We start from the raw sequence: 14,050 nt of genomic DNA on the forward strand, positions 1-14,050 counted from the left end.
AGTTGCGTCACTTTTGTGACACACTCCAGCAATGCACCACTTTTGCCCTTACAGATACGTCAGAAATACTGACGTATCTGTAACTCCTTGCGACATAATGTGTCATACATTAAATATGACGCATGAGTAGAAGACTGAAGGCCTCATTTATGAGGCCATGCGTCACTTTTACGCCGCCGGTGCGTCACTTTTTGTGACGTACCAGTGGTGTAAAAAATGCACCTTGTTGAGTCATATTTACAAAGTGATTCATCTAGGTAGATGCGTCACTTTGTAAACCCCCACGCCACATTATACCTGCGCCAGGTGTAATGTATGCAAAGGGGGCGTATTGACGCAAGAAAAGTTCGTAGAAGTGACGCAGTGAAATCTATGAGATTTCACTGCGTCACTTTTACGACACTGTTGCGTCAAAATCTTGCGCCTGCCTCACAGCAGGCGTAAGACTGACACAGGACCTTTCACATGGGGCTGGCCCCATGTGAAAGGATGCATTGCTGGAGCTGCGTCACTTTTGTGACACACTCCAGCAATGCATCACTTTTGCGCTTACAGATACGTCAGAAATACTGACGTATCTGTAACTCCTTGCGACATAATTCGTCATACATTAAATATGACACATGAGTAGAAGACTGAAGGCCTCATTTATGAGGCCAGGCATCAGTTTTACGCCACCCGTGCGTCACTTTTTGTGAAGCACCAATGGTGTAAAAAATGCACCTTGTTGAGTCATATTTACAAAGTGACACATCTAGGTAAATGCGTCACTTTGTAAACCCCTGCGCCAAATTATACCTGCGCCAGGTGTAATGTATGCAAAGGGGGGCGTATTGACGCAAGAAAGGGTCGTAAAAGTGACGCAGTAAAATCTATGAGATTTCACTGCGTCACTTATAGGACACCGTTGCGTCAAAATCTTGCACCTGCCTCACAGTAGGCGTAAGACTGACGCAAGCCCTTTCATATGGGGCTGGCCCCATGTGAAAGAATACATTGCTGGAGTTGCGTCACTTTTGTGACACACTCCAGCAATGCACCACTTTTGCCCTTACAGATACGTCAAAAATACTGACGTATCTGTAACTCCTTGCGACATAATGCGTCATACATTAAATATGACGCATGAGTAGAAGAGGCCATCCGTCACTTTTACGCCACCGGTGCATCACTTTTTGTGATGCACCATTGGTGTAAAAAATGCACCTTGTTGAGTCATATTTACAAAGTGACACATCTAGGTAAATGCGTCACTTTGTAAACCCCTGCGCCACATTATACCTGCGCCAGGTGTAATGTATGCAAAGGGGGCGTATTGATGCAAGAAAGGGTTGTAGAAGTGACGCAGTGAAATCTATGAGGTTTCACTGCGTCACTTTTAGGACAACGTTGCGTCAAAATCTTGCGCCTGCCTCACAGCAGGCGTAAGACTGACGCAAGCCCTTTCACATGGGGCTGGCCCCATGTGAAAGGATGCATTACTGGAGTTGCGTCACTTTTGTGACACACTCCAGCAATGCATCACTTTTGCGCTTACAGATACGTCAGAAATACTGATGTATCTGTAACTCCTTGAGACATAATGCGTCATACATTAAATATGACGCATGAGTAGAAGACTGAAGGCCTCATTTATGAGACCATCCGTCACTTTTACGCCACCGGTGCATCACTTTTTGTGATGCACCAGTGGTGTAAACAATGCACCTTGTTGAGTCATATTTACAAAGTGATGCATCTAGGTAGATGCGTCACTTTGTAAACCCCCACGCCACATTATACCTGCGCCAGGTGTAATGTATGCAAAGGGGGCGTATTGACGCAAGAAAGGGTCGTAGAAGTGACGCAGTGAAATCTATGAGATTTCACTGCGTCACTTTTACGACACTGTTGCGTCAAAATCTTGCGCGTGCCTCACAGCAGGCGTAAGACTGACACAGGACCTTTCACATGGGGCTGGCCCCATGTGAAAGGATGCATTGCTGGAGCTGCGTCACTTTTGTGACACACTCCAGCAATGCATCACTTTTGCGCTTACAGATACGTCAGAAATACTGACGTATCTGTAACTCCTTGCGACATAATTCGTCATACATTATATATGAAGCATGAGTAGAAGACTGAAGGCCTCATTTATGAGGCCATGCATCACTTTTACGCCACCGGTGCGTCACTTTTTCTGATGCACCAATGGTGTAAAAAATGCACCTTGTTGAGTCATATTTACAAAGTGACGCATCTAGGTAAATGCGTCACTTTGTAAATCCCTGCGCCACATTATACCTGCGCCAGGTGTAATGTATGCAAAGGGGGGCGTATTGACGCAAGAAAGGGTCGTAGAAGTGACGCAGTAAAATCTATGAGATTTCACTGCGTCACTTTTAGGACACCGTTGAGTCAAAATCTTGCGCCTGCCTCACAGTAGGCGTAAGACTGACGCAAGCCCTTTCATATTGGGCTGGCCCCATGTGAAAGAATGCATTGCTGGAGTTGCGTCACTTTTGTGACACACTCCAGCAATGCACCACTTTTGCCCTTACAGATACGTCAGAAATACTGACGTATCTGTAACTCCTTGCGACATAATGTGTCATACATTAAATATGACGCATGAGTAGAAGACTGAAGGCCTCATTTATGAGGCCATCCGTCACTTTTACGCCACCGGTGCGTCACTTTTTGTGATGCACCAGTGGTGTAAAAAATGCACCTTGTTGAGTCATATTTACAAAGTGACGCATCTAGGTAAATGCGTCACTTTGTAAACCCCTGCGCACATTATACCTGCGCCAGGTGTAATGTATGCAAAGGGGGCGTATTGATGCAAGAAAGGGTTGTAGAAGTGACGCAGTGAAATCTATGAGATTTCACTGCGTCACTTTTAGGACACCGTTGCGTCAAAATCTTGCGCCTGCCTCACAGTAGGCGTAAGACTGACGCAAGCCCTTTCATATTGGGCTGGCCCCATGTGAAAGAATGCATTGCTGGAGTTGCGTCACTTTTGTGACACACTCCAGCAATGCACCACTTTTGCCCTTACAGATACGTCAGAAATACTGACGTATCTGTAACTCCTTGCGACATAATGTGTCATACATTAAATATGACGCATGAGTAGAAGACTGAAGGCCTCATTTATGAGGCCATCCGTCACTTTTACGCCACCGGTGCGTCACTTTTTGTGATGCACCAGTGGTGTAAAAAATGCACCTTGTTGAGTCATATTTACAAAGTGACGCATCTAGGTAAATGCGTCACTTTGTAAACCCCTGCGCACATTATACCTGCGCCAGGTGTAATGTATGCGAAGGGGCGTATTGACGCAAGAAAGGTTCGTAGAAGTGACGCAGTGAAATCTATGAGATTTCACTGCGTCACTTTTACGACACTGTTGCGTCAAAATCTTGCGCCTGCCTCACAGCAGGCGTAAGACTGACACAGGACCTTTCACATGGGGCTGGCCCCATGTGAAAGGATGCATTGCTGGAGCTGCGTCACTTTTGTGACACACTCCAGCAATGCATCACTTTTGCGCTTACAGATACGTCAGAAATACTGACGTATCTGTAACTCCTTGCGACATAATTCGTCATACATTAAATATGACACATGAGTAGAAGACTGAATGCCTCATTTATGAGGCCATGCATCACTTTTACGCCACCCGTGCGTCACTTTTTGTGATGCACCAATGGTGTAAAAAATGCACCTTGTTGAGTCATATTTACAAAGTGACGCATCTATGTAAATGCGTCGCTTTGTAAACCCCTGTGCCACATTATACCTGCGCCAGGTGTAATGTATACAAAGGGGGCGTATTGACGCAAGAAAGGGTTGTATAAGTGACGCAGTGAAATCTATGAGATTTCACTGCGTCACTTTTCTTGCGCCTTCCTCACAGCAGGCGTAAGACTGACGCAGGCCCTTTCACATGGGACTAGCCCCATTTGAAAGGATACATTGCTGGAGTTGCATCATTTTTGTGACACACTCCAGCAATGCATCACTTTCCTCTAAACACTCTACTTTATTTTTTTACTCTATTTTTTTACACTGTTTTTCCCCGTGGTGCGCTCAGGGTGCGGGAACCGGAGAGCGTACCCTGGAACGCACCCAGCGCTTACCCCACGAAAATTAAAAAAAAAAAACGCTTTTTTTTCCCTTTAGGGTCCTTCTAGGCCCCCCTCAAAAAACCTAGGGGATCAGGGGGTGTCTACTCTGCCCCCTTTTAATTATTTCCCCCTTTCTTTTTCACCTCTTGTGTCTTGATTCTACCGAGACACAAGATGGCGGACTCTCCGGACTGTTTAGAATGTTGACAGACACCCGACAGCCAATCAGCTTTCTGCTCGCGCACTCCCATAGCGCGCCGGGTGCGCTCCCCGGTACGTGCATGGGTGAGCGCTCGGAGCACGCCTATAGATATATATGTGTTTTTGAAGTTAATTTAAAAAAAAAACACTGGAGCAATTTCAACCAAATATAGCAAAGGCACATCTGCACACCAGTCCCTACAATTTTGCCAAGATTGGCGTAATTTCATTCAGCGGTTCGGGCTGTAGACTTGTCAGACTGTCCTATGGAAATTAACATGGGGAAAACACGTTTTGGGACCCCCCTTTTTTCTCAGCCCCCACTTCACGAATCCCCCCGAAACTTTCAGGGAAGGAGCGGAGCGGAGGTGGCCAAAATTTTGGAAAATTACACACAAATTCCTCAACTGTCGCCAGAGTTATTCCCAATAGAATGTTGCGAATTTCCTATGGTAGCCAATCCTAACTATAACTACCTCCTGGCGACCGCCAGTAGGTATATATATATATATATATATATATATATATATATATATATATTAATTTACGTAGATCCTCACCTATCGAACAGAAAGCATCTGCTGGATCCCAGAAATGACGAGGAGTCGACCCAAAAAGTGCTGGTGCAACGATGTTTATTTAAATAGAGCCAGCGCTGCCGCCATGATGCGTTTCACCTTCGAGAAGGCTTGATATATATATTACCAGTAGGTAGTTATAGTTAGGACCTAGTTTCCATAGGAAACCCGCAACATTTATTCGGAATGACTATGGCGCCGGTTGACGAATCTTCGCGAAATTCTCCAGGAAGAATGCCCGCTCCGCTCCTATCCTGAAAGTTTTGGGGTGATTCGTCAAGCGGGGCCAAGGAAAAAGGGGGGTCCCAAAACGTGTTTTAACCATGCAATTATCTATAGAGACATTTAGCTGCAGCTACAGCCCAAGCTGCTGAACCGAATTACACCAAATTTGGGAAAAAGGAAGAGTTTGGTTCACAGTTCACACTTTTTGTTAAATGGTGTAAATCCGTTCAATAGTTCCTGAGAAAATCAATAGTAAAATCATAGGTATATCTATAGACGAAGTAGGGTACGCGTATCCTCCCAAGCACAAGCTTTATGCTAATTGGCTGTCAACACTCCAAACCAGGAAGTGTTGGCAGTCATCTTGTGCCTCGGTAGAACCGAGGCACAAGAAAACAGAAACACGAAAAACAAGAAAAGGTGGCATGGTAGAATCACCCTGACCCCCTAGGCCTGCTCAGGGGGTCCCACAAGGACCCCCAAGGTGAAAAAAAAAACTCGAAGCCAAATCCTGGGGGCAATGTGGATAATTAAAATGGGGGGCCCAGAGGGCCCCCCCAGCCCCAGGGACCGCCACCCCCTGGGGCGTTAATTTTATGAATGGGGGCTCACGGTCCCCCCAGCCCCGGGGCTTTAACATTATGCATGTGGGGGGCTTACGGCCCCCCACACGCCCCGGGGACCGCCACCTCCTTGGGGCACTGAATTTTTTAATTGGGGGGTCCTTTAGGGACCCCCCATCCCTGGGGACCACCACCCCCGGGGCTTTTAAATGTTGGGAGGGGGTCGCGTGGCCCCCCTCCTGGTGCCTTGTGGTGGCACTGGGGACCGCCAACCCCCAGGGCCGGCTCCTGCAGGCTCCCGCCCTACCACAGCAAACTGCTTTGGTTTTTGGAAGAGAGAGCAGGAAACCTGCTCTCTATTCCAAAAACCAAAGACGATTGCTTTTCTACATGGGTAGCAGCATATTAGCTGCTCCCCATGTAAAAAAGCAATGCCGGCTCCCGCAGGATGCGGGAAGCCGGCTGGGAACGTGGGGGGATTGGGCCCCCCCCAATGAGGAGGGCCAGCCCCGGGGGATGGGGTCCCCGGGGCTAGTAGTGGCCCAGAAGGGGGGCCACTCGACCCCACTCCACAATTTAAAAAAAATAATAATAAATCAAAACTGCCCCGGGGGATGGAGGCCACAGGAGGGGGGCAAGACAGCCCCCCTTTAAAAAGGCCATACCCCGGGGGATGTGGTCCCCGAGGCTGATAAAGGCCTCGGGAGGGGGGCCACACGGCCCCCTTCCCAATTTAAAAAAAAAAAAAATTGGCGGCAGGCCCTTGGGGATGGGGCCCCCAGGGCCAAAAAAAAAGAACAATAAGGTGAGCTACACATTCCCCCTTTTAAAAGTAAATAAACAGAATGGGGAGAAGGCCACACCCCCTCATTGCACCTCTCTGCAAACGCCCCCTCTGGCACGTTTGCAGAGGGGGAACTAATTCTGCTTGAATACTTGGGGTCCCTGGGGGCCAACTAGCCCACCAGGAACCTCCAGTATGCACCAGGGGGCTGCTTTTCAGGGAGGTGTAATGAGGCCCTGCCCCTTTTTACACCTCTCTGCAACGCACACCCCTGGTGCATACTGGAGGGTCCTGGTGGGCTAGTTGCCCCCAGGGACCCCCAGTATGCAAGGGGACTTAATCCCCCAACTTAGAACGTGCTACGGGGCGCGTATGCACAGTGGTGAAGGTAGGGGCCGGGCTTGAGGTGATATGTGTGCAAACATGCCCTGTGGCGTGTTTTAAGTTGGGGAATTAATTCCTCTTCAATCCAGAGGTCTCCTAGGGGCCAACTAGCCTACCAGGTACCGCCAGTAAGCGCCATGGAGCTGCGTTGCAGAGTGTTGTAAAAAGGGGGCGTGGCCTCCGAACACCTCTCTGCAACGCAGCTCCCTGGTGCATACTGGAGGTACCTGGTGGGCTAGTTGGCCCACAGGGGACCTCAGGATTGAAGAGGAATTAATTCCCCAACTTAAAACACGCCACTGGCCATGTTTGCACACATGTCACCTCAGGCCCTGCCCCCTTCCTTCACTATTGAGCAAAATATTCTTCTAAAATCAGCCGAACTACGAATTTCGATTTACTCACCTGTTATCACGAGAGACGTCAGTGCTGCATCTTTGAGCCCAGTACGGACCCTTAAAAGTAAATCTAAGCGTACTTACCAGTAACTTGTATTTCCTTCCATAGGAATTGATTGTGTGGTTTTCACCAGAAAAGTTTCTAAGTGTCTATTTTTGGAACGTACAAACAGTCCTCTAAAATCAGCCGAACTACGAATTTCAATTTACTCACCTGTTATCAGGAGAGACCTCAGTGCTGCATCTTTCAGCCCACTACTGATCCTGAAAAGTAATTCTAACCGTACTTACAGTAACTTGAATTTCCTTCCATAGGGTAGCATTGACTAGTTTCACTTGGAAATTCTTCTAAGTGTGGAGTTTTGGAACTTAAAAAAAATTCCTCTAAAATCAGCCGAACTACAAATTCCAATTTACTCACCTATTATCAGGAGAGACCTCGGTGGTGCATCTTTCAGCCCACTACTGATCCTGAAAAGTAATTCTAACCGTACTTACAGTAACTTGAATTTCCTTCCATAGGCTAACATTGACTGGTTTCATTTGGAAATTCTTCTAAGTGTGGAGTTTTGGAACTTTAAAAAATTCCTCTAAAATCTGCTGAACTACGAATTCCGATTTACACACCTGGTATCAGGAGAGATCTCAGTGCTGCATCTTTCAGCCCACTACTGATCCTGAAAAGTAATTCTAACCATACTTACCAGTAACTTGACTTTCCTTCCATAGAATATCATTGCCTGCTATATATTATATATATAAATTAAAAAAAAATACAAAATAAAAAAAAACAAATATTACAATTTCAATATTTAAAAAAAAATCAATTTAAATTAAAAGTATATAATGTAATTTAAAAAATAAAATATCTAAATATAAATAGTTAAAAAGAATGTAGTAAATCAGTATAAAAAAAATATAACAACTAATACATTTAAAAATTATTATTTACAAAACCTTTGAAATTCACTGAAAAAAAACATAGGTTTCAGCCACGTTATAGTTAGGAATTAGCATTTAAAAAAATCTTAGAAATTCACTGAAAAAACCATAAGTTTCAGCCACATTATAGTTAGGAATTAGCATTTAAAAAACCTTAGAAATTCACAGAAGAAACCATAGGCTTCACACATGTTATAGTTAGCTGGACATTTCACTCATACAAAACCATTGAAATTCCCCCGTTATAGTTATATATATATATATATATATATATATATATATATATGAAAAAGAAAGGCTCCATTTTGCTGGGGGCCTCCGACTCTGCAGGGCGGACTCAATATAGCAGGAATGGAGAATCCTGTTGCCATACAATCACAGAGGAGTAGAGTCCACAACATCGACTTATTTCTCAGTTGACTTTATTCGTCATTAGGCATGGCAGCACAGCAAACACTCTTGAAATCCCTACGCGTTTCGGCGTTAGCCTTGTTCACGGGTGAGTGCACTATTTTATAGTCCAAGTGGACATGTGGTACACAGTTCCGACCACAAATCCCAAAATGCACCAATATGCAGATTATGCAGCATGACACGGCACGTTATTACATTCTGCTTAATAGCGTACTTACATTGCCAATGTCATTTTAAAATCACTGTTGTACTTCACGGTGCTTTCAGGTACATAGCATTCAACAAAGTTCATCATTTTGGCTGCCATGCACAACAATTATGTCCGAGAAGCGACGTTGCCAGAAAGAGGTAAAACCTCCTTCGTCTCCCTTTCTCTCTTGCAACACCAAATAGCCCTGGAAATCCGTTGGCTGGTGCGCTCGAAGAGCGTGTCATGCCCCCTCCGTTTAATGAAAAAGAAAGGCTCCATTTTGCTGGGGGCCTCCGACTCTGCAGGGCGGACTCAATATAGCAGGAATGGAGAATCCTGTTGCCATACAATCACAGAGGAGTAGAGTCCACAACATCGACTTATTTCTCAGTTGACTTTATTCGTCATTAGGCATGGCAGCACAGCAAACACTCTTGAAATCCCTACGCGTTTCGGCGTTAGCCTTGTTCACGGGTGAGTGCACTATTTTATAGTCCAAGTGGACATGTGGTACACAGTTCCGACCACAAATCCCAAAATGCACCAATATGCAGATTATGCAGCATGACACGGCACGTTATTACATTCTGCTTAATAGCGTACTTACATTGCCAATGTCATTTTAAAATCACTGTTGTACTTCACGGTGCTTTCAGGTACATAGCATTCAACAAAGTTCATCATTTTGGCTGCCATGCACAACAATTATGTCCGAGAAGCGACGTTGCCAGAAAGAGGTAAAACCTCCTTCGTCTCCCTTTCTCTCTTGCAACACCAAATACATATATATATTCACTGAAAAAAACCATAGGTTATAGACCATATATAGTTAGGAATTCGCATTTACAAAACCTTATTTTACTCACACAAAACCATTGAAATTCCATATATAGTTAGTTGCACTAACTATATATCGCGCACCCGCAATCCACTGCTGATGATGTCACATATTACATCATTCATGACATGGTCAGTGACATCACTGATGACATCACTGATGACATCTCAAATGACATCACTGATGACATCACTGATGACAACATCCAGTGACTGTATGTTTCTGTAAAGTTAAAATATGTCTTACATATTGAAGAATGAGTGGATGTATAAGTGTCTGGATGAAGGATTTAGTAGGTGCATGACTGACTGTATGAGTGAGTGATTAAATGTGTCTCACTGAGTGCATGGGTTAGTGACTAAACTGTCTTAATTTGTGCATCATTATGTCTGTTGTTCTGTAAACTGTTGCATGTGTTGATAAGTAGCTATATGAGTAACTATATGGGTTAATGATTGGTTGCCCAAGTATTTGTATGGGAGACTGAGTGTGTGTGTGGGTGGCTGGGAGGTGTATGACTCTGTGCATAGATGTGTGAGCAGTTGATTCACTAGATGTATGGTTTCAAAAGTGCATGTGGAAACAGCTGTATGGGCGGTTGACTGTGTGCATGAGTGTATTGGTGAGTGAATGGATATCTCAGTGCTACATGTCAAAGTAAGTACATATGTAAAACACAGTACATGTGAGAGTTGACATATATAAATAACTGTGCATAAGAGTCAGTGAATGTGTGAGTGGCTGTATGGATCATTGTGAACTTGTATCAGGGATTGTATAAGAGAGTAAATATGTGTTAGTATATGTTTGAATAAGTAAAGTTTGTATAACTGTATAGTTGAGGAAATGGAGGTGTGATTGATACTTTGCATGACTGACTCATGTTGTTCCTTTTTAAATTGAGTGTTTTCAGACTTACCACTTCATTCCAATCAAGATGGCTTCTGGTGTGCCATACTTTTGTCATAAGTAAGACTGTTAGCGCTCTAGTTGTTCTTTAGAACACTCTGGGACATTCTGTCATTGGGCTATACTTGGGCTACATCTGGGTGATATTTGGGCTACATTTGGGCTCTTTTGTCTCTGGTGGCCATTTTGGGAGACTGCATGTCAGAATGTTTTAATGAAATAGAAAAGGATTTGAGAAGTCACTCAAAATGTGCCCTAATTTTTCATTCTGCAGCACTAATCATACTTTCTATGGCAAAATATACCCCCTCATGTTGTTTCTTTTTAAATTAAATGTTTTAAGAGTTACCACTTTATTCCAATCAAGATGGCTTCAGGTGTGCCATACCTTTGTAATAAGTAGGACTGTTAGCGCTCTAGTTGTTCTTTAGAACACTCTAGGAGGCTGCAGTAGAACACAAAGGAATCAACTGACAGTCTCTGTCCTTGTTGGATGTACATGTTTTACTGAGAATGTCAGACTTCATTTTCACATGACTGAGAAAGATAATGTGAATTTACAGAAAATATGCTTTCAGTTTAGCTTATAGATCCCCTTCCAAACCACTGTGGGAAAATCATGAGATATTAGTTTTCTTTCAAACAATATTCATGATATCACAGCAGAAGGTTTTTTCACATGGTAAAATCACCTTAGAACCCACCACAATTCCTAAAACGAGTATGGTACCATCAACAAATGATTTATAATGTAACTAAAGTCCTAAAACCCTCTATTAACTACAATGCTTTTTAATGAGGTGCTATCATGTATATTGGTCCCAAGATGGCTGCCAACACTTCTTGGATGAAGTGCTGACAGCCAATCAGATCAGATGTGTGGTTAGGCTCCGCCCAGATATATATCTTTTTTTGAACCTAAATTACTCAAAATCCACTGGAGCACATATATTGAGACCTAGCAAAGGCACATCGGGCTAACAGTCCCTACAATTTTGCCAAGTTTCGTGCAAATCCATTCAGCCGTTCGAGCTAAAAGTGAGGCCAACCACCCTATGGAAATTAACATGGGAAAAACGCGTTTTGGGACCCCCCTTTTTTCTCGGCCCCCCCTTGATGAAACCCCCCCAAATTGTCAGGGGCTGCTCAGAAACAAAATGTTCCATTTTCCTGAAAATTTCAGCCAATTCCGTCCACAAACGCCAAAGTTATTAGACATAGAATTTTCAAAAATCCCATAGAGAAAAAATCCTAACTATATATACCTACTGGCGACCGCCAGTAGGTAATATATATATATATATATATATATATATATATATGTATATATATATATATATATATATATATATATATATATATATATATATATAAGCTCCACTCAGCACCAGCTCAGTGCACTCTCAGACCTCAGACGGGTGCCACTCTTGCAGGGTTGTACCTGCATGAATGATTGTTACTCCCAATCTCCTGGAAAATACGCCAAGAAAAATAGCACTCGCGGGGGCAGGTTCCTCAGATATTTATTCTTGAACCACAGCCCCAGACGCGTTTCGGCAACAGCCTTTGTAGATGAGTGCCGGGTCGCACCATACCACCATTTAAATACACATGTTTACATTTCAAGTGACGAAATCAAAAAAGGACATACCGTATTGAAAGCAGCGCACTGATAATGCAGATTGCACCGCCATCTTGGAACTATTTCCAGGTGCCATCAAACCAAGTGTGCATTTATAAAAAGTAACTTGCACATATAAACATCATGTACAATTCCTTATACCCTGAATGGATAATATGTGCTAAGGCAGACTGATTAAAAATGCATCATAAAGAAATATTTACATTCATAGTTCATGGAATCATGTAAACCATCGCCCAAATTCCGGATGGCCACCTCCCAAGTCACAATCACGCCCTGGATGGGCATTGCCACTTAAACAGAAAGTCCTAATATCTAGCCCTGAATTGGCTGTCTAACACACTCAATATGGCCAATGAATATAGTGAAATAGTGGTTATAAGCAGCAAAGTAAAACAAATACAAAGTCCATTGATTCACCCTTCACAGCGGTGAAGAGCTCAGTATGTATATCTTTTTGCAGTTCATTCAGAGACAGTGCCCAGAGCACCCGAAGGCAAACCTAAACATAAAAAATAGAATCCACATCCCTTATCACGAAGCAGAATTCGAATATCAGGGTATCTAATCACCTAAGTGTATTATTGCTAATTCCTCACTGCTATTTAGTCCTGGGGGGCCTTTGTCTGAAGGTCAATGATATGACGGGATTCCCGCCGTCTGAGGCTACGATCCCTGTCCCCACCCCATGGATTGACTCTCACTTGATTCAAACAGTAATAGCTAAGAAGATCTCTATACGTTGGGGTTTCAGATTAAAATGGCGTGTCACTGGATGCGTCTCGTCCCCATTGTTGATCGCCCGCATGTGTTCTATAATCCTGATTTTAGTAGGATGGATGGTGCTGCCTATATATTTTAGCAAAAAACACAGTTGATGGACAGAATGCAGAACAATGACTTACATTCACCCCAGTACAAAGCATCCAAGGACCGGTTTCTGGCTATCAGCCTTCTTCAGCCTGGATAGCTTGACTCCAGTGATGTGGAGAGCCTGGGACTCACGTCTGAGCATACCCAGCCCTACTCGGGGTGAAAATTCCACATCACTGGAGTCAAGCTATCCAGGCTGAAGAAGGCTGATAGCCAGAAACCGGTCCTTGGATGCTTGATTCCGGTCTAGGAAAGACATGGCTTGGTAGTTCGGGCTGGACTGTTCCTATGAGGCACAGGGTCAAGGCTGATTTGCATATAGCCAGTGTCTAACCTAGGGTGGTGTGGAGTACAAAAAAAACGATGGATTTAGGCCCAGATCTCTGTACTGGGGTGAATGTACGACATTGTTCTGCATTCTGTCCATCAACTGTGTTTTTTGCAATTTTCACCCAGAGTGGGCTGGGTATGCTCAGACGTGAGTCCCAGGCTCTCCACATCACTGGAGTCAAGCTATCCAGGCTGAAGAAGGCTGATAGCCAGAAACCGGTCCTTGGATGCTTGATTTCGGTCTAGGAAAGACATGGCTTGGTAGTGCGGGCTGAACTGTTCCCATGAGGCACAGGGTCAAGGCTGATTTGCATATAGCCAGTGTCTGACCTAGGGTGGTGTGGAGTGCAAGTAAACAATGGATTTAGGCCCAGATCTTTGTACTGGGGTGAATGTAAGACATTGTTCTGCATTCTGTCCATCAACTGTGTTTTTTGTAATTTTCATCCCGAGTGGGCTGGGTATGCTCAGACGTGAGTCCCAGGCTCTCCACATCACTGGAGTCAATCTATCCAGGCTGAAGAAGGCTGATAGCCAGAAATCGGTCCTTGGACGCTTGATTCCGGTCTAGGAAAGACATGGCTTGGTAGTCCGGGCTGGACTGTTCCCATGAGGCACAGCGTCAAGGCTGATTTGCATATAGTCAGTGTCTGACCTAGGGTGGTGT

Source organism: Lissotriton vulgaris, chromosome 1_1 (assembly GCF_964263255.1).
Source record: "Lissotriton vulgaris chromosome 1_1, aLisVul1.2, whole genome shotgun sequence".
Classification (NCBI taxonomy): domain Eukaryota; kingdom Metazoa; phylum Chordata; class Amphibia; order Caudata; family Salamandridae; genus Lissotriton; species Lissotriton vulgaris.